Source organism: Chelmon rostratus, chromosome 3 (assembly GCF_017976325.1).
Source record: "Chelmon rostratus isolate fCheRos1 chromosome 3, fCheRos1.pri, whole genome shotgun sequence".
NCBI classification, from domain to species: Eukaryota; Metazoa; Chordata; class Actinopteri; order Chaetodontiformes; family Chaetodontidae; genus Chelmon; species Chelmon rostratus.
In genome coordinates this window covers 5,567,890-5,589,248 of record NC_055660.1, presented here as the reverse complement: position 1 = coordinate 5,589,248, position 21,359 = coordinate 5,567,890, and the positions used below count along the sequence as shown (strand labels likewise).

At 42.3% G+C, this 21,359-nt stretch overlaps 2 long non-coding RNA genes across 2 annotated transcripts; both read left to right on the top strand.

Moving 5' to 3' along the window:
* The first annotated feature begins 13,823 nt into the window (after window positions 1-13,823).
* Window positions 13,824-14,648, top strand: LOC121604679. Its single transcript, XR_006006759.1, has 3 exons — window positions 13,824-13,940; window positions 14,447-14,476; window positions 14,577-14,648. It is a non-coding gene; the product is annotated as an uncharacterized LOC121604679 (long non-coding RNA).
* Window positions 14,649-14,666: 18 nt separating this feature from the next.
* On the top strand, window positions 14,667-15,963 carry LOC121604678. Its single transcript, XR_006006758.1, has 4 exons — window positions 14,667-14,736; window positions 15,281-15,350; window positions 15,448-15,601; window positions 15,797-15,963. It is a non-coding gene; the product is annotated as an uncharacterized LOC121604678 (long non-coding RNA).
* Window positions 15,964-21,359: the final 5,396 nt, after the last annotated feature.

The window sequence follows — 21,359 nt, the reverse complement described above, 5'->3', positions numbered from 1 at the left end:
TTGAGGAAAAACACATTTTTGTTATTATCTTCGGCCATATATTACTTTTTTAATATAAAAATTTAAACATTAATGGATAATTGTTAGCTAATTTTCCCGATGATAGAGTCAGAAAATTTTGCTCATGTGCCACAACCTAGAACACCCCCACATTTTAAATGGCTGTGATGCCCCTGATTCATCCTGTGAGCTCTGAGCCGGCTCGCTAACGCTTCCTCACTGCAAGCATTTCGCGTGCAGTCACTGGCACTGTGTGTTCAGCCATAATGTCTTGTTTTCTATTTCTACGTGTGACATAAAGAAAATGTGACATTTGGGCTGGGAGGGTTTGGAGTTGGATCACAGTTTTTTTTTTTTTTTCAGTCTGTCTCAAAACAGTGCTCACATTTACATTTAAAGAGATTTGGTTTGCTGTGATTGTTTCTCCTGCGTATGCTGCCTCAAAAGAAATCCTCTCTTAAAGCGACTTCGGTGTGAGTGATGGGGGACAAAATCCACAGTTTTCTTTCTGAATGAAAATTATTCTGAAGCTCAGCTGAAGATAACATGATGTGTCAGCAGTCCAAGGTTGACAAATCTAGTGGAAATCACTTCCAAAGTCTGAAATTTAAAGGCTAAAGTGTGACTGAGTGACTGATTTTTCGCTCTTGAGATGTGTATAATCATAATAATAAGAGTAAGAATAAAGAAGTGCGGCAGCTCAAAGTGTTTGATGCGTGAGTTGAGATGTTCAGCAGGTTCAAGGGGGGAGAATCTGTCCTTGAAGTGACGAGTTTCCTCAGCTTTTCCTGTTCAAACGAGTCGTGAACGGCCTTTTTAATACATCCATCTTGAGAAGTTTTACTCATTTCTGGAGGGAGAATGTTAATGGCATTAGCTACAGCATCTGTGGGGTCCTTCGTAAGGGAGGGGGATTCTGCTAAGTTGCGGAAAACATTTGGTCCGGCCATAAGGTGCATGCCTGAAGAATATGGAAATAACCACTGGAGACGTGATTCGCCAAATGTCCCGCTCATCCAACAATGCAGGAAGCGTTTGATGTTCGGGTGAGACAGATGGAAAAAGGAGAGGCGGGAGGAAATAAAGGAATATCAAACATATATAAATGCATAATGTAGAAATAATGAACAGGAAGTCCGGGGTCAAACATTTCATTTTCTTATAAGCTCCATCTGCAGTCAGACTGAAAAAACTCACCTCATCTTTTCTAACAGAACAAACAAAACAACATACCGAGTGCTGCCAGTAAATGAAATGCACGGCCATGAAAGACATTCTGTAATCAACTACACGGGCGACCTGTGAAAGCCCGTAACTAAATATATAAGCTCTGCACGGTAAGTGACACTGTCTGTTTATCTATATTGGCCTGATGCTGATAACCACCAGCTGTCTGCAAACGAATGAGCAGCTCGAGCAATCTCGCTCACTGTCTTGGGTTTTTTTCCCTCCTGGTTCCGACTGCACCGAAACCATTTTACCGTCTTTACCGCGTGACCTCCATCAATATCCAACTCACCCCATTAGCAAGCGCGTACTCACCCAGGGGGGACGGAAGGCCACGTTTTTAGTGGATCATACTGCCTCACAGGGCCGGTGTCAGGCCACAGCGAGCGCCGCTGACAGGATTCAGAATTTTAAAGGCGTCGCGATGTCATTATTGGCCTGAGACAGTTAACTGGAATTGTATCATTTCTGTCCTGGGAGATTACAGGCAGCGATATCCTTGACCTCCTGCAGGACTCCTCACGAGGACCGCCCTTTAATAGATAAGGCAGGCTGAGGGTGAAACGGTGATGGAATTGGTGTTAAAGGCTGGTGTGTGTGTGTGTGTGTGTGTGTGTGCACACCTGAACAGATGACCTCCCCTGCTACATTCTTGGGTCACTCTGCTTGCAGCGGAGGCTGATTTTCATTCCATAAATCCTCTCATTTGATGGATTCATCTAATATAATCTCGGGCGAGAGAACGGCAACGATTGCAAAGGTCTTTCCCATTCCGCTGCGATAACAAGCTAATATTGATTTTCCTCTTTATTTCTGTAACCCACTCTTGGATTATCTAAACTTAGCTAAACAGCCCTAACAAGGCATAACAGGCTTACTCTGCATGTTGAAGATGTTTGCTTGGGGCTGTAGTAACAACAATACATCTAAAGAGTTCAGATTTTCTCTCTAAAAACCAAAAATACATGAGCAAAAGTGTAAGAAATTGATTAAAAAGTGGGTTTGCATGCTCTAAAATAAAATGCAAGTGTTAGCATATCTGGCTAACTATCGTACAGGAGAGACGCCATTACTTCCAAGGCCATGCTGCTATGTTATATTGTAGGTTTTCAGGTTACGTTAAAAAAAGCTCTGCTCATGATTAGCATATCCACTTTGTAGTATTTCTCCACAGTCGGTCCCGCATGCTGCAAGGCTGATTCGAAAAAAGCTGTGACTCTGTGGAGAACATAAATAAAATGTGCTAATCCGTTCTGACATATAATCAATTGAGGACAGTTCAGTAAAGATGATATATTTCATGTTTTACCTCATCAACTTCTCCCCTGGGAAAGCAGAATTAGCCTCAGACTTTCAGCTCCGTATCATGTAACCATCATGTGCGTATTTAAGACCTTTTAGCTGCACAGTTACGGCTAAAATCTACCAGCGACAAACCTCATTTCAGCTGTCACCTGCTAGAAATGAAGTCTGCTTTTGTCTCTTTCTGTCTGGTATCAGCGGGTCGTTATTTCCAAAATCATGACTGATTTCAAACTGTGGGTCTGCTCCTGCTTGATGCTTGTGGTTTTCATTCAAGGTGTCCGTCTTGATAGAAGCAAAGTTTTCCTCTTGGACCGCCTCTCCCCGGTGCTGTCTTAATCCAGACCCTGTGGGAGGCCTGGAGTTGCAGGGTCTCAGGGGGGCTACAATTTCCAGGGGCACCCGAGACACGCTGAATAATCTGCAGAGTTCAGTATAACACTAATGATAATCTACCCTTCAGTGATGTGCGGGCCTGTGAGATTTGGAGAGCTACTGAAGCCATCACTCCATTTCATGTGGTAATGTGTCAGTTAAATAATCAGTTCATGAATTTTACTCTCGGTGAAGGACCGTGATAACCGTCGTGTAACTGACAGAGAGACCGCCGTTAACAAAAGAGAGGGACTGAGGAAAAAGGCCAGTCAAGCATTTAATTACAACCACATGACACCAAACTCACACTCAAACAAGACCGGCGTACTCAAGGAAACCATTATGTTATTCGGCCAACAAACGGGTCTTTCTCAGAATTCGCCTTAATCCCCTGTGACGAATTAGGTGTGAGCTGAATCACTTTGATTTCAGTTTGCTCTGTTGATTTCACTTTTCTTTGTTTGCAGTTCGTTGTTGTCGCCAATTTTCCACAACCGTGACTATGAGCCGTATTGTCCTAATGAAGACATGAGCTGTGGTCCAGTCCACTTCCTCTGTGCGTTACCCTGGTAACGTGAACACCTCAGATACACGTTGCTGCTACTGTGGAAAACGGACACGACTTGAATAAAACACTGAACACATATTGAAACAAAAGCTGACATCACTACAAAACTCTATCGAAATGTGTTCGTGTGGTACTTTAATATAATTTTCCACACTGATGGAAGCTTGTGTCCAAATGTTCTGGCTCCACTCATAACTTAAAGGTACTCAGTCAGAGTGATTTAATGAATCTGAACACGACCGACGTCCATCTTGGGTGTCACTTGGTTATAAATGATATCTCCGATCGGGACGTCTGGAAGATCGCTGGTGATCGGCTTAATTATAACAGATAAAATCTGATACAAATTACTACTCTAATTATTACTAATGAGATTGTGGGCCTTCAGCTGATGTTTGACAGAACAGATAAATGTTCATCTGAGGGCGATGGCCTGCTGTCCTTGACATTGCAGAAGTAAATTAAATATAGAGCTGTCGTGGTGTGATTGGTGATGTTTCAGCAGATGTTTGGCAGATAAATGAAAAAGAAATGTAATTGAGAGGAGAACGGGACAGTTAAGAAGATTCAATGTTTTCCTTGGAGAGGTGCACCAAAGCACGCAACAGGGTCTGTAGCATCGTCACTGACATACAATTCAAATTCAAGTGTTTGTGCCTCCCACGGAGGCAGAACCAGAGGATGATGAGCTTTAATGTCACATTTCAGCTTTGAAGAAATAGGACAACATGTTGTGATCAATACCAAATGTACGTATGGATTAGAAGCCAGGAGGTGAAATAGTTTAGTTTGGCTTAATAATGCTAACAATAAACTTTATTTCTATAACACCTTTCACACAAAAAAATGCAGCTGAAAGTGCTTCACAACAAATAAATCACATGCCCCAAGTGCTTCTCATAAAAAGAGACATAGAATGAACATAAAAACTGTGATAAAAAGTAAGATGGGGAATAAAATCCACTTGATAATAATACCGAAAAAGGAACGAAAATAACGACAAGGCATAACATAAGATGGAAAGTCACTGAATAATAGAAATAAAATAAAGTTGAAAACAGAGTACATAGAAAGCATAAAATCCATCCATAAAATACAAAGTTTTAGAAGAACTGCAGCAAAAGTGAGCGGCAAAGCACAAAAGTTTCAGGCCTGCATCAGGAGGTCAAAGCTAGTTAAAGCTAAAGAGAAGAGATACGTTTTTAGCTTCCTTTTACATATTCAGCGAGCTGCTTCCACGATGTCTGCAGGTAGTTTGTTCCAGAGCTTCGGAAAGAAGCAGATGATCATATTCTGCTTTATGTTTTGCGTCTCTGAAGGACCAAATTCAGAAGCAATGCAGCAGATGTCGGAGTGACGGCTGGAGGTTCGACCGTGGGCGTCTCTGCACAGCTTTCAGCCAGACCCAGCATGCACCTGCTGGTCACGCAGCATCCTGCACTGGGCATCATCATGCATTGTTGTGCTGTTCACAAACTGCTCGGCGCGGCCCAGGTGAGAGTGCGCCCCTGGCATCCCCCCGACGCTCAGCCGATGAGCATACACAACACGAATCAGCACCTGTGTTTTCATGATGCACAGACGTCACAATATTGGAGACGAGCTGAGTTTTCCACAGTATTTTTTTGTGCTTTTCCAAATAACATATTGGGATTCAGGTGCGTCCCTTTCAGGTGACGTGTTGATTAATCTATACACAAAGAAAAGTGTAAAGCTTCCTGGAGTTTTGTTGTCTCTCTTAGATTTAAGATATTTCCAGAGCTAATGACTTCCTTAAATGTTCAGCAGGTGAGACACTCAGTTGACTTGAAGTCTGATGATTGGCTTGTTCGGTCAAGAGCATTCCACTGTTTGGCCTGAAGAAAAACATCCTGAAACACCTTTAAAGTCAACACTTCCCCCGAACCAGTTGCATAATTTCCAACCCATCGTGCTGGATTTGACCCATTTTTTTCACCCGTTTTCTTCCTTTGCATAAAAATGGCTTCTAATTGCTAAATCTGCTCGGCCTTTGGAGGCTCACAGAATGCAGTTACAGAAAACGGCTTCTACTCTGCCTCACAATTGACGCTCTCAAAGGCATCTCGCTGAGGGATGAACTAGACGAGTGCTGGATTTCTCCCAAGATGGCGAGGCAGAGAAATCTAATCTGGAAAACAATGGCAGCCAAAGATTGGCTGCGCCTGTGAAGTCATTGTGCATTCTCTGCTGCACACATGCAAATTTTAACCTCCTTATATTTGAGTATGAAAAGGCAGCCAGTTGGTAGCCACCTACCGAGACTTCGGGAGAGTTGGTTGCAGTCAGTTTGCTTTGAGAATTTGCTGCGATCATAAGAGCTCAGGCTTTTTCTGTGGCTCTGTGACAATTCAGATTTTTCTTTCTGTGCAAAACTCCATCTTAAAACAGCAAGATGTGTCAAATTCAACTAGTTATCTGCTTTCACACACAACATAACAATTAGCAAGAGTAAAAACAGGTTGTTTTCATTGCTTCATCATTATTTGAGTCATATTCTAATTAGTCAGGTTTGACCTTCCATACAGGGTCATTGTAACCTGGTTTATTTTGTCTTCGTCATATTATTTTATTTTATTGTTTACTGTACAGTATAGATTGGCAAGAATCGTTAAAGTTAAGTACTTGAATTTACTTAACATAAATAAAATAAGATGAAAATCATGAAGATGAAATGAAAACAATTATGTTAATGAGTTTTGTGTAAACTTGCCTGAATAGAGAGATTACCCTAACAGCTTTAATTCTCATATAATAAACTACCAAAACTGTCTTAATAAGAAATTATTAATACACCAACCATACAAATAAATAAAAATGTGAAATATATAAAGGAAGTGACATCAATCTTCATTAAAATCTAGTATGAAATCCATCATGCATAATTTATTTTACTCCCAACTGAAAATTCCTTCAGTTTAATTCCCTAAGGATTGTCAGATGATTAAATTTATCTGCCATACATAAATTACAATGTGGTTTACGTTGTCTTTTAAAACGCTAATTACAGCAGTGGAAGTGTGTTTGCTATGCACTTAATTAACCTGGTTACTTTTTGCTTGCATTCTCCTATTATTTCTTTGCTTTCTTTCTCGAATTCATTAATTTTCTAATATGGCAGGTTTGGTCTTCCATACCTGATTACACGGTAACACGGTTTTTGTCTGCTTTCTTTCTCATATTATTTTACAATTTTTTGGAATTATTTATTATTATTATTATATTATCTCTCTGTACGGTTTGGGCTTCTGTGCCTGTTCTGTTATCCCAAATTCACCTCAAATCTTTCTTTCTGCACTCAAAGCATGTTTTTATTTACATGTTAACAGGCGTGTAGTTTCACAGAGGATGGCCGATCAATGGAGTGATTTCAAGAAGATTAGTCCAACAGGCAGGCAAGCTCAACCTGACAGGTTTACAGAAAAATCAAAGAAAACACGGGCAGGTGGCTTCCTTAATCTGACAGTAGCTTGACGATTCCATTATTTTTCAGTTGAACGTTGTCAGGCGAGGCACATTATTCCTAAGCCTACGTTTACCTCGATCTGAGGATATCTGGGTTACGGTGTGTGTGTGCACGTGCATGTGTGCATGTGCACGTGCACACAGCCGGATAGAGCCAGTGTTGCAGGAGCACAATTGGCTTCCGTCAAATATAAGCTGCTGTTTGGTCATAATCTTCTGAAGCTGCTTTTTTTTTTTTTTTTTTTTTTTTTGTCAGTGAGAGTCATGATCTGATTTTTTATTTAAATAAAACAAGGACATGTTCGGATGTCCCACAAATGATAAAAAATGAATTTTATTTATGGAGGATTTTATGAAACAGAAGTTTCAAAGGGATTTACAGCAGTGCTTGAACTGGAATCGTCCTGAAAACCAGCAGCTGCACATGCAGCTTGTACAGAGGATCCTGCTCTGATGTCTGATGGCCTCATGTCTGATTTCCTGACACAGATTGCTTAAACTAAGAAGAATTAAATCACAACTGACAATAAAAACATGCTCATTGGAGCAAAGGACAGTTTGTATACTACATTGTTAAATTCACTTTTGTTTTCACAGTTAGATTTTACTCTTTAAATGTGTCATCTGGAATGATTTTGTGTATAGCATAAATAAGAAGCGGTTAAATGAGACAATGAAGCAGATGTCAGAAGATGAAGTAGATGTTAAGTATGGGGATAGAGCCAGGACATGGTTAGCCTAGCTTAGCATAAAAACTGGAGCCAAGGGGAAACAGCTAGCCACGATCTATTGTAACAAGCTCAATTTAAAACATTTTTCATTTGGTCTGTAGACAAATCTGCACATGAGTAACCCTTTTTAGCAAACAACAGACGAGTGCAATGACTTCACAGCGTCTTTTGCCAAACAACCAGCAGTAGAGATGCTGCACAGAAACACTGGGCGGACATGAGAATCAATCTGCTCATAACACAAATCAGAATATTTCCCATACTGTTGTACTTTTCCTATTTTTAAATTACATGGTCAAGCTAAAAGTATTAGTCTGGGGACATGACCCCATGTTTGGCATTAGTTGCACATCAACACAAAGGGGATTTTACCTCCTTAACTTTGTGTAAGCTGAGAAAAATATAAAAGCACAATGAAAACAAAGTACACTCAATGGGCGGCACCTGTTCCACAATGGATAAATGCCAATCACTCACTGCAGATTTTAGTAAACACTAGAAAAAAACGGATGTTTAGGCATTTTGTCCGACATGACTGTGGATTCAGCATCTGCGTCTGACAGCATTTAAAAGTCGACTCAGAGAGATTTCTATTGGTGCGTGCTGGATGGTGCTTAAGGTAAAATGTGTGTATTATAATAAATTTTAATCCTACATGACATGTCCTACATGACAATCATATCATACGGCCAAAATACCTCCTATTGTACCTCAAATCAACATTTTCATGGTTTTCTCTTCAAATTTTTGTGGGTCATTGCTATTTATCTAAGTAAACTTCTCAAGAGGCTTCATGGACACGCACCATCAAACAACTAGGGCGCATACAGTAAAGCATAAAAACTAATTTCTTATCCAATAGAAGGAGATCAGCTACTCTATCTTCGAATCACAAGTGTCCTCTACAGTATATCCCTACTTCATCTCACCGTCTGACACTAATGAGTTGGAGAAAAAAAAGGAGCCGTGATAGATTGAGTGGTGCAACAAAAAGGGTCAGAATTCAAGGTTGTGGTCGTTGCTTTAAACAGAGGGCGGATCAACCTGATGCTGGTGTGGGTCTAACTGAACGGCCTGAGTGGGGGACCCAACCGGTGAAAAAATGGCACCAAAATTCAACTGTAGCACAAAATTACCAGGAGGGTTCAACAATCTGTCATGAATCCTTCATGCATTCATTCTGCCTGACTACTTCAGTCTTGGTGCTTGACTTCCATGTTGGCAGCCACGGTGTTTCAGTATGTATTTATTTTTTCGTTATGTGCTACAGCCATGATCGCAATATGCTCCTAAACATCAGGGAATTAATGCCAACTGCTTCATGACTTTTTTGAGTCCATCAGAGGACATGCATGACTGAACACTCCCCATAGGAAACAGGAAAGGCTGCCCAGCACACGAGCGCCCTGTGTGGTGCTGCTGCGCTTAGCGAGCCGGTGCCCTCTGGAAGTGGAGTGAGAATGGACGCCGTACACCGCTCCTGGCCCTCTGCAAATGTGCACTCTCTCTACAATAAAATGGGTGAAGTCCGTCTACTTTTACAAACCAATAAAGATTTTCAGAGAAACTCTATTCTCCTGCAAAACCTGACGTTACCTGCCGCTGTGGATTTATCTGGATACCAACATCGACCCGTGAAGACTGCTCCAGAAGATTAGGACCTCCTAGAAAGTCTGCACCCAGATCTACAGAGCCACCATCACTGTATGGTACCTCGTGTCCTCTGCCCACACCAAACACAGCTGCCTTTACCTGGATGCTACCTCTTTCCTCTACGCTACCCTCCAGAGCCCATTCAACTGAGTCGACCAGGGTCGTCCACCACAACAGCACCACCTTCACGGAGACTGTTGCCTGTACTGCAGGTCGGCTATTTTGTCTCCAACTGTCCATAAAAAGAAGGAGCTCACCAGTCATCCAGAGGGCACTCCTGAGCCGAACCATCCATTCTGAGATGCATTCTCATCCCCTGCTCCACGCTCATCTTGGGTCTATTGAACTGTCTCGCTCGGTTCTGATGACCATTGACTCCAGAGCGGATTACATCTTCCTAGACTCATCCCTCGCCATCCAGTTAGGAATTCAATGGGAGCCTCTAAGCCTATCAAAGCCAGCGCCCTCGATGGACATCTCATTTGCTCTGTCACCCACAGAATGGTTCTCGTTTGTCTGGCATGTCAGGTAACCACGATTAGCCGCCACTGCCGTGCTGTGTGTCTCAAACTTGCTCTGTCTTCCATTTCCAGCAGCAATCCTCCTGACGTTACAGGAATCCCCCCGAAACCTGTTTCTGAAGGAGGTTTTTAACAAGGCATGGGCCACATCGCTCTCGAGCCATCGATCGTAGCGCTGTTTATTCTCCATGCCATGCCAATATTTGTGAAAGATGTTCAGCAAACACTTGCCAGACTCCTGTTGCCATAATCCCTTGAAATCCTCCTATCTTGCAGAGCGAGAGATGAGTTGTGCAGTAAATGTTGTCCAGTTTACTCGCTAATGAAAATAAACATATAAGCATAGCCAAGGTGCTCCAGTAGCACTGTAAGGGAATAAGGTAGCGTGAGGTACGTATGATTAGAGGGTGTTGCCTCAGAAGTTTAGTTAAATCCTTATTTTCTACTCTTACCAACCTCTGGGTGTCTTTATTCAGGCCCAACACAGAACACAAGCTAGCAACAGTTTGAAATAGTTCACCTCAACTTCCCTGATGTTGTCTGACAAGCACATCACAAAGAGCAGTGTGCTTTGTGCAGGTTTAATGTATGCTCTACATGAACAGTCTATTATTAGATAAGATCATCCAGAGGAGATGAGCCTCATATATCTTACACAGGTCTTTGATATAAGTCTGCATTATAACCATGAATAGAGTCTATTAAAATATGTGTTGATCTTTTATGCGTCTTATGCATCTCATGCATAATAGTGGATCCACAAGATCATTTACTCAAGTAATGAACTGAAGTACAATTTTGCTGCTTAATATTTCAGATTTACTATATTTAAGGGAGGAATGTTGCGCTTTTTACTTCACTACATTTATGCGATAGCTATAGTTATTAGCTACTTTTCAGATCAAGACTTTAAATTAGAAGAATTACCTTGTTGGTTTGCAAAAAAAAAAAAAAAATCTCTAGTGTCTGCTGCAAAAGTAATCAATCTAGAAATCGAATATATAATAATATCTCAGTCAGAGGGGCAATTTTTCTGCAGAACAACATTTATTTTTGTACTTCAACATGAGTGCATGATCTGAATATTACTCCTGCCACTGCATTTTACCATTTATCCTTGTTATCTCAACTGATATACTATACTGTACTAACATGCACCTACCAAATCACTGAGTACTGTTATATATATATATACTAATGCTAAATAAAAAAAGAAAAAGAGGAGAAATATTCATGTTAATAATTTTAAACGACTTGTAAAATGACTGTAGCTTTTAATTTGATTAATGCATAAACAGGTAAAATTACCACTACTTAATTACTTCCACCAGCAGCAGTCACAGTGATAGAAGCACCATCACAGTGTGTACTAAGTGGATTGCTATATGAAAAGTTGTTCAAAGTGCCTCTTGGTGAGGCAGCTTTTAGCCAAGAAGACCCATATTATCATGTGGAAGAACTCAGTGACCACCTGAGGGGCACCGAGCAGAATACATGTCGACGTAAAACACATCAACTCCCATTTTCTGCTCATGCAATTCCATCGTTCACAACACCTAATTTCTCCTCATGGGCATTAGCTTCGCTATGACACAGACTTTCCATTAAGTCTGTTGTCAGGTTACTGTGTTGCTACCATCCTACCAGGAGCAAACATGCCTTAACACACTTACAGGGCACTGACAGCAGCTGTGCTCCTCATACAAGCTAGCTCCTCTAAAGGACGGCATTGGGAAAGCAATATAGAGAGGATCTATGTTCCACTGTATGGACACATACCACAGCACTGTGAATATGAATTCCTGTTTTATGAGTTTTATGACAAACCAGTGGCAGGTGCTTGTAGAAGAATGGTGTTATAAGACGTGGTACATTATGAGATACGTCCTGCAGTTTTCTGTACATTGACCTTTCCTGTCCTGTGCACACACATTTCTGGTGACATTTTGACATGAAATGGACATTAAAATGCACATAAATCTCTGTCTTTGAAATCCTTGTTTTTGTTTGAGCAAATCATCTACCTTGTGTGACTTCCATTTGGACTAACATCAGTTCAACAACATACAGCTTTTTTCTCCACAGTCGATGCTGTTGGTAGCACAACATGGTTTTGCATTATGGCATAGGAGGCAAGGAGGTGTGGTGGTTCAGACAAACCACAGTAATGTAATGTAACGCCCCCCAGAATATTTAAACTGGTCCTCTGACAAAATAGCGTCCACATTCTGTAGACCAGTTTTTATTGAACAATAGCACCCCTAACAATGCAGTGCCAATCTCAGAGATGAATACACTGCATTGCCTATAGCTGCATCACAATAAAAGACTCCTGCTGGTTTGCAGGTGGAAAGACTTCATTGTGAGTCAGCAGCAGCAGCCTCGTCTGTGCCCTCTACAATGACACATAAAAGCATTTTCTGATCGGATGCCTCTAATGGTGAGATGACATAATTTGTCCCTGACTTCCGATACAGTTACAGATCACGGTTGAAACATAAATCAATTTTTAGAATGTGACAATGCTAAGGCTCGGGTTTGGTTGGGCTCAGGAAGAGATCATGATTGGGTTAAGTTAATAAGGACTTTGTTAAAGGTGGGGATGCATCATGGACTGTTGGTTAGAAACAGGAAACAAACGGCGATCCACCACGTTAAAATCTTTCCACGCAAAACCTCCTGCTGCTCAACAACGACGTCACCTCACTTCCTCATTTGTTCCAGCGTCTCGAGGGTTTTGTCCCTTGAATGTAGACCTCAAGCAGCAAGCTCTGGGGCTGAAAAATAAAGCCAACGCTAAGGAAAGCTTTCAGTTAACAGTGAGCCTGTTGACGAAAGATGAAAACTATGAAGAGGAGTGGAAGAGAAATCCAAAGCACGGAGCAACAAAAGGCACTGAAAGCTGCTCATGGTCAGACATTTTCTCTCCAGTCGCCAGCCTGACCGCACCTGTGTTGAGCCAGTCAGTTAAGACAAGGCTCGGCTAAGGGAGGAGGCCATCTTGGGATGGACAGACTCAAAGAGTGTGTGATCATGGCTCAGCCTGGCAAAGCACATGTAAAGGGGGCATTTCAAGGTCATCTGAAGAGTCAGATTTTTAAAAAATCAGACGCTCATTCAATAGGTGCATCCCTGCCATTGTAGTTGCATACAGCTGGACAACTTGTGGAGCTGTGTTCTTCCTCACATGTGGAGTATGTTTTCAGAGCAATCAGTCGAGTGCACCTCTCTCCTTATTGCTTATGCATTTTAGGGATCACACTAATACCAAGAAGATAGGATGAGTTTGGGTGAGCGCGAGTTCCGCTGGTTTGCAGGATTTATTAAGGTTCATGCAATTTACGAGGGTCGATTTTGCATGGAAAAATCTGGGGGTCTAAGAAGTGGCTGCAAATTTGCATACGCATATTAAAGGGTGGTTGTGGTGGGAAGGAGAAAATTTAATTAACCTAACAAATAGAAGTCAACACATGACGGCAGAAAAAAACGAGAGAGCGCACCACAGAAAAGGATCTTCACTGGATCAGTTCAAATATAAAACACCAGCTTTTTAGGAAGGAGAAGAGAGCAGTAATCATAACTCAAGACAAAAAGTGACTTTTACCAGCAAACAAACGAAAAAGACTGACCCTGCCGCTGCACTCCTGTTGCTTGTATTTTTTTATGAGCCACCTTCCAGCTCTTTTTCAGTCTCTCACACATTTGTTTAATGACTCCCGCTGCATCAGTTTAACAAATCTTTTTATATGTACAGACACAGCTGCAGTAGCTGACACACTGTTAATGATTGCTGTATTTTTACGGTGAAATTCTACAGCCCACTCCCGTTTCTGTGGAATACGGCAACTTGCTGCAAGGAAAATTGCATTCTGGGAGACTTGTGTGGACAACCCGCGCCGATATTTGAATCCACAGCAGATCGCTGTAATGAATTGCAACGTCACAGCTGCAGAAAGCCGTGTAGCCAATCCAGTCTCAAGGAACGCATTTCCCTCCTCACCTTTGCTTCGGCGTTCGGTCTCCAACCTGGCTCTACGTCCGACAGAGACACTTCCTTGCTCGAATAAAGATTCAATTCAGGTAAGAACCAGACTAATGTTGATAACAGCCAGCATAAAGGCGAGCCTTATGCTACGTTCATTAGGGAATGCTAGCCTTATGCTGGTTATTAGCATAAGGCTAGCGCGACTTCGCGCTGTATGCTAACGTTTTTACGCTCGCGACAGACTTTCTCGTTACACCGTACAGTCATATTAACAACATTATCAGCGTTTAATAACGTCGATATTGTTTACAAACTTATTGAAACACTTCCGGCATGCTTTTCAAATTAAAAGCCCGTGCAAATACGGACTAGGTCGCTTCAGTTGTTTCAACAAGGCTTTAAAATGAAGAAATATCTCCCGATATATGTGCTTAATTCTTTGAAGGCTTCAAACAACTGCCATTTTATTGGGCTCATTTCACTTTAGGGGCAAAGTCTATGAGGGCCACAGTGATGTTGATAGGTACGTGTGTATTTCAGTGGGGTTAGGTATCTTTGGATTTTGTCAGATCATTCATTGACATGTTCCTTTTTTCCCCAGGATGTAATGCCTGTGGTGTTTTGAGTGACTGTAAGTACACACACACTGCAGTTCAGTGTTGTCCAATCTTATGTAAATGTCCTGTGATGTTGGTCAAGTTTTTATCCTCTGTGTTGGTGTCTTCCCACAGAGCCTAGTGGATCCTGTCTGAGCAGCTATCCAAGAAAGCAAGCAACAAAGATGTCCAGTCTGCCCTGCAAGGACAGGGAGTTGATGTAGCCTCCTCCACTGTGCCACTTCTCTTGGCCCACTTCAAGGAGGACAAGGAAGGACTTCTCCTTCAAGCTGATGTAAGTTCCTTTCTCTTAAATGCACTTGTCTTTTGTTAATGCTTGTAGTGTGACATTGCTTGCATTGCCTATGTGTATTTCTGCTTGTAGGTACTCAGTGATTATCAATAATTACTTCACCATGTTCATTTCTTAGGACATGCACAGCCAAGACACAGGCAATGGTCCAAAGACATGCTGGATGCATGTGGCTGACATCTTGCATGTGTGTCATGCTTTTTTGAGAGTCTGTTGCGTTTAAGTCCAGGGGAAATGGTTGTGGAATCCTAGGGCAGGACAGTTTTTGTTTTGAATGTAATTGGAACATTATTAAACGGGCAGGTCATCAAATTAGTCAAATCAGGTTGGGAAGATTTCTTTATTTTTTGACTTTTGTATCATGTTATTGATTTGTTTATATCTGTAAGCTGATGAAATGGAATGGACTTTTCCTGTTCAGTAGGAAATGTGTCAGTTTGTGGGATTCCACAGCCATTTCTACAAGACTAGGTCAATGTTGTGAGCGAGGTAAGAATTCACAAATAATTGGCGTTTTTTTCTGCAGGCAGGTGCATCAGCTGCTGATGTCGAAGAGGCACTTACCCTGCCTGCCAGTCCTCGGTTGATACTGGTTGGTATGTGCTCTAAGTATATTGTATCAAATGCTACCAGTCATAAGCATTAATCTTTCATTGTTCTTTATTGGAAATATATGAAATCTGTTTGTTTCAGGTGATACTCCACATTGGATGCTGAGCATTGAGGGCCAGGTGGTGTGTGAGGGGACCACCTTTGTGTCTGGCCTTGCAGTACTTTTTGCGTCATATTACAACTTTAACCTGCAGTACCAGGATGAGGCGGCTTGTACGCTGGAGTTCATTCAAAGGTCAGCAGCTCTCACACTTTCACCTACATACAGATGGTACTACTTCCATGTTGCCTGTTTCATGCATGACTCTCAGGAGATTCACCTGTGAAGTCCACTCTCCTCTCCATCTTACTGACTCCAACTTTAATCGGATTGCTAAGTGCATGTATTTATTTTGTGCATTTTTTTGTGTTTTCCATCTAAAAATTTCAGACGGTTCATCGATATAAATCCTGAGAAGGGAACAAGAGCCCAACAAGGAAAAGTGGTGTCAAAGAAGACTGGAAGAGAAGTGCAAAAGAAGCCACACAATGTCAATCCACACGTTGCCACACTTCTGCGCAAGCTTATGGATTACAAGTGGGACTTTGGAAATTAGTCAACACGAGGTGAGAGGGACAGAGGAGCAGGAAAGGGGAGAGAATGAAGAAAGGGATCGTGGTGTGAGGAATGTTTAGTTCGTCCAAAAATGTTCTAATAGAATGTTTTATAGTAAAAGGGACAGAGCAGCAGGAAAAGGTAGAGTGGGAAGAGAGGGACGGCAGTGTGAGGAATGTTTTGTTGGTCTAAATATGTCCCAGCTGAAATCCCTTTTTGCATTTGTTCTAAAATGACATAACATTGTCTGTTTAAAAAATGTTTGGTCAGTCAAATAAAATGTTTTACACTAAATTGCATTTGCTCTGTTTTTAAGTAGCTAGATCAAACGTAGTGCTGCCATTATATTGCTATATTGAAAGCCAAATACTGTGAATTAAATTTACAGGGCTGTAAATGGAAATGAAAATCACAGAATAGTAGTGTAATAAAAATTACAGTAATAGTAGATATCAATATGAAATTGCTGTAAATGGAAATAAAAATCACAGAATAGTACTGTAATTAAAGTTACAGTACTATTTTGTAAATTATATTTACAGTAATACTGCTGTAAATTTACAGCAATTAGCTGGCTACTCTGCTGCCAGTAAATTACTGTAAATTTACATGTAAATTTTTTACAGTGCAGTGTAATTAGCCCTGGCCTTAGTAAATCAGGTGCTTATTTTACACTGCCTGCGAGTTCAAATAGAACGGAATATTTGCACGTACCGTGTGTTGGTTCCCAGTTATCTCAAAGTGTCAATGTTCAGTTTTGGAGGTTGAATTTTCCTACAGTAAAAAACAGAATCACAGACACTTTTTAAACTCTTTCTTTGTATCGTGGGCTGAGAAGCATCAGAATTTCTTTTAGCTCTGTTTGCACTGCTGTGTACCTGGAAAACCTGTGTGTCGGAGGGCATGTTCTGTTACTACAGCAACTGGAAAGTGTGAGCTGCCGCATAGCTGTGTATGTAAATATATATACATATATATGTGTGTGTGTGTGTGTGTTACGGGCTTTTTTAATACAGCGATTTTTAAGGTTTACTCCCCATTTCTTCTGCTGCTGTATGAGATGTTGCGAAAGTTATTACAGGCTCATTTTGCTGTGGTGGAATATTATTATTTATTATTACAACAAAAAGTTTGGACGCTGTGTGCAACATGAGTAGAAATGTGATGATTTGAAAAACACTGAAAGCCCATATTTAACTGAAAATAGCGTAAAAACGGCATCTCAAATGTTGAAGCTGAGAAATTTCATTGTTTTTTGAAAATGAATCCTCGTTTAGAATTTGATGCAACAACACGTTTCAAAAAAGTTTGGACAGGAGCAACAAAAGACTGGGAAAGTTGTGAAGAGCCAGTGCAGGGCGCTGCATTGAAAACAGACCTGATTCTGTAGTGGACTCGCTGCTGGGGCTCAGGAACACTTCCAGAAACCGTCATCAGATCATCGCTGCAGCCGCAAATACAAGATGAAACTCATGCAAAGAGGAAACCGAATATAAACCAGATCCAGAAACGCCGCCGCCTTCTCTGGTCCTGAGCTCATTGAAGATGGACTGAGGCGAAGTGGGACACTGTTCTGTGGTCTGACGAGTCAAAATCTGAAGTTCCTTTGGAAATCATGGACGCCGCGTCCTCCGAGCTGAAGAGGAGAGAGACCAAAGCCAGCATCTGTGATGGCGTGCACATGCATGGGTAACCTGCACGTTTGTGAAGGCTTCATTAATGCTGGACCATATCTACAGGTCCAGCAAGTCACAATATGGACTCACAGCTACTGAAAGCATTAGTCTTTATGGTTATTTAGAGGCAGTGATAGCGATCTGTTAAGGTTAGAGAAATATTACTGGCAATGAGTCAGCACTGAGGGTTGGGGTTAAGGTTTAGGTGAGGGGTTAGGGGTTAGGGTCTGTCACAAGGCAGGACATGTTTACTTCATTAACCTTTACTCAACCAAAGCCACACTCTCCTCTCAGCCTCAACTAGTCTGCTTTTGATGCCCAAACATAACCAAATGCAGGACGTTTGAACAATCCTGCGCTTCGTACGCTCACCATCCAACCCGATCACGGCCTTCTGACTTCCCTGTGGTGCAAACACGCAGCGCCGAAATAACGCTGCAGCTGAACATGAACCTGGTGTCGTGTTTACCTCAAAATGAAAGCGGCAAAGCAAATTAGCAGCATGTGAGCAGAACTTCTTTCAGGCGGGCTTGATATTGCATTCTGTCCTAAAAAAGCACCGTCTTCTGTTTATCCATCTCACAAATGAACAAACCTTTAATACAGTATGTGTTTTTGAGCCTAAGTGCTACTGTTGGAGCACAAATAGCTATTAACAAATGGCAAATTGAATTGATTTTCTTTATGTGTGTGTGTGTGCGTGCTCAGATAAGGAGCGCGACTCCCCGCTCATGCAGTAGAATAAATTAAGCAGCCAATTTAAATGCCTGCGTGTTGTGTGTGTGCATCCGGCTGACGGAGGACTGCGAGGGAGCGGCGGGAGCGTGCGAGGAGGAGAGCCAGCGAGGGAGGGGAGGCGAGGGCTAGAGACCGAGGGAAATAATTCTGAAACGTGCACGGGAAACACCTCTATTTTTAGCACATCTCCTCAGAGAGCCGAGCAGAGGCATGAGCTGAATGATTTCTGCCACGGAGAGTGGGAGTGGAGGGGGGTGTTGGAGAACACGGATAAATAAAACCGGTTTTATTTTTAGCTGCATTCATACATTTATGAAGCTATATATGAACTGCGTTGTTTCTTGCCTTCAGCAAATCCCATCCTTGCTTTTGTTGCTGCTCGGCTTGTTTGCAAACGGCACACAAAGCGTCTCCGTGTGGTGGAACCCTATCAGTTGTGGCAGGTTAAGGACACACGTGTGAAGCCAAAAGAAGCAAGTGTGTGTGTGTGTGTGTGTTGGGGTATGTTGCGTGTCTGCGAGCTGGCTCGTGCGCTCACGTCCACGAGAGTGACAGAGTCGGTGTGTTGCTCTGCTGTGAAATATCCTGAAATGGCTCGCCTTCAGGGGTTTGTGAAAGTATGAAGCAAAACGTGACCGTGTAGTCAGTGCTTCACGACTGAATGGAGAGGAGGGGAGGGGGGAGAGAGACGGGGAAGGGTTTGAATGAGAGGGCAGGTAAAGGAAGAATGGGGGAAGAAAATGAGTCAGACATTATTTAAGAGAAGGGGGAGAGAAAAACGGTGGACAAAAGAAAAGTGGGAGATTTATGCGGGGAGGTGGAGGCAGTGAAGTGCACGGGCTCGACTGTCACGTGCGGCGCTTCTCAATGTGTCAATTTCTGTGGCACCATTGTGGCTAAAAATAGAGTGCATATAAATAGACGGTGGTCTGATTTTTACTGTCTGAATGACAAAATGGCCACAATATATTTATCCTATCAATTCCACAGCTCCGATATAATCCACCTCCGTCAGAGCGATGCAGAGTTACTCGACAGATGATGAGATTTCGGGCTTTTAGGCTGTATTCCTGCATCCCACAACACCACCGTCCCTGACGCCAGGTGTGTGAGGATGTGTGACCTAAAGGGGAATGATATTATGTTGACAGGGCATGTTTAAATTGCTTTCTGGTTTTGGCTTTAGTTTTCCGACATCCGGCCGTCGGCTGGAAGGGCAGCGCAAGGTAAGCGCTGCGTTTTGATGGGAGTCAATGGAAGGACGCAAGAAACGGTTCGAAAACTGAAAATCTACAAAACACAAACACGCAAAACAACCTCTCAGGTGTCGTGGTGCCGAGTCATGAAAAGAGTTTGGTCTTATTCAGGAGCCACATTTCCTCCAAGCATTCCAGTTTAGTTATATTTACGTTTCCATGTGCAAAACTTGAGGATGCCGCCTGTTCAAACGCCCCTTTCACTTCCGTTTTTTTTTTTGTTGCCCCTCTGTTGAGGTTTCGAGTGAGCTGGGCTGATCATAAAGGTGGAGTTAAAACACTGCAGTCCGTTTATCGGTCGGAGAGAATCGTCGCAGAGTTGTCTCGCCGTCTGCGTTCTGATGTAGGATTCAGCCTTTTGTCTTTCTGCCTGCAGCGTTGCTCAAACACAGCTCGCCTCCTTGCTGTAAATAAACAAGCACATACCAAGAGGATAGGACACTGATGTGTGTGTGTGTTAGCGAGGGTGTAGTTCAGCAGATGAAGGAGCGCGAGCTGCAGAAAAGTGACGGCGAATGCGAGCGTAGCGGAGGAAAAGGCTAGCAGCGAGCTGTCAATCTGGCAGTAAATGTACAGTACAGGTTACAGCGTGTCAGTTCATAAATGCTGCAGCTTCTCAAAGCTGAGAAACTGTTGTTTTCCAACTGCTGGAAGCGCGTAACGACCCTGCCTACAATTAACAGAGGACCGTCTGCGGCGGAAATGCAACACAGATCTAAGATTTAGCCACATGTAGGTATGGATAAGGTACAAGACTGCGATATCGCAAGTGTTTAGTGCACACACAGCTACAGAACAAGTCATAAAATATAGTTTAACGGTATCAAAACATCCTTAAATCCTGTTCAGACTTCTGCAGGTTGTCATTGCCTGCTGAATGTGATCCATGTGCATGCTTCATGGTCTGCTGCTCCGTATTGGCATGATGACTTTGCGTGTCAGTGCTTTCAAACACGCACATGACCTTTGCAAAAATGATTCATATCAGTGTTTTCTGACCTGACGCCTCGGCTTGAACAGCATCCCACTACCTCAACCTTTAGACAATAGTCATGATTTGCAGGTCACTTGTCAGGAAAATGTAACGTGAGTCGATTCAGGGGTTTGAACAAACTGCTAATTATCGTCAAACAGTCTTAATGTACCTGAGAATCATCATAATCTGTGTTGCAAACCACACATCTCACGATAATGAGACAACACAGTGTTGACGGAGCGCCGATGCTTAAAACAAGATGGAACTATCCTGAAGAAATGAAGTGTGCCAGCTTCTAGACTCTGGGCTCTGCTTGGATATGCTTCCTATGTTGTCTTTGAGGTTTTAAGAATTTCACAGACTCAACTGAGTGTGCCGATCACATCTCTGATCCTTTAACATTTAAAGTGTGCCCTGAGCTTGGGTTTGTACGGAGAAGTCATGTCTCCTGATTACGTGACCTATAGGTGCCTATAATAAATAAAAAAAAATATATTGCATGGACTTGAGCCTTGAGGCACTTTTCACATATCATCAATGATTGTTGGGAGACAAACCCAGCCACAGACAGCAGGCCTTTTCTCTGCAGACGACGGAGGAATAATGCAGTCGCTGCCATATCAAACCCACCGCCTCCACCTGTCAGTGATAATGCTGCGGTCAGCAGTGTCAAAAGATGGACAAAGGTGAAAGAGCACGACACAATGTCCTTGCCGGAATGAGCTTTCAGGTGAGGACGCTGTGTTAATCCA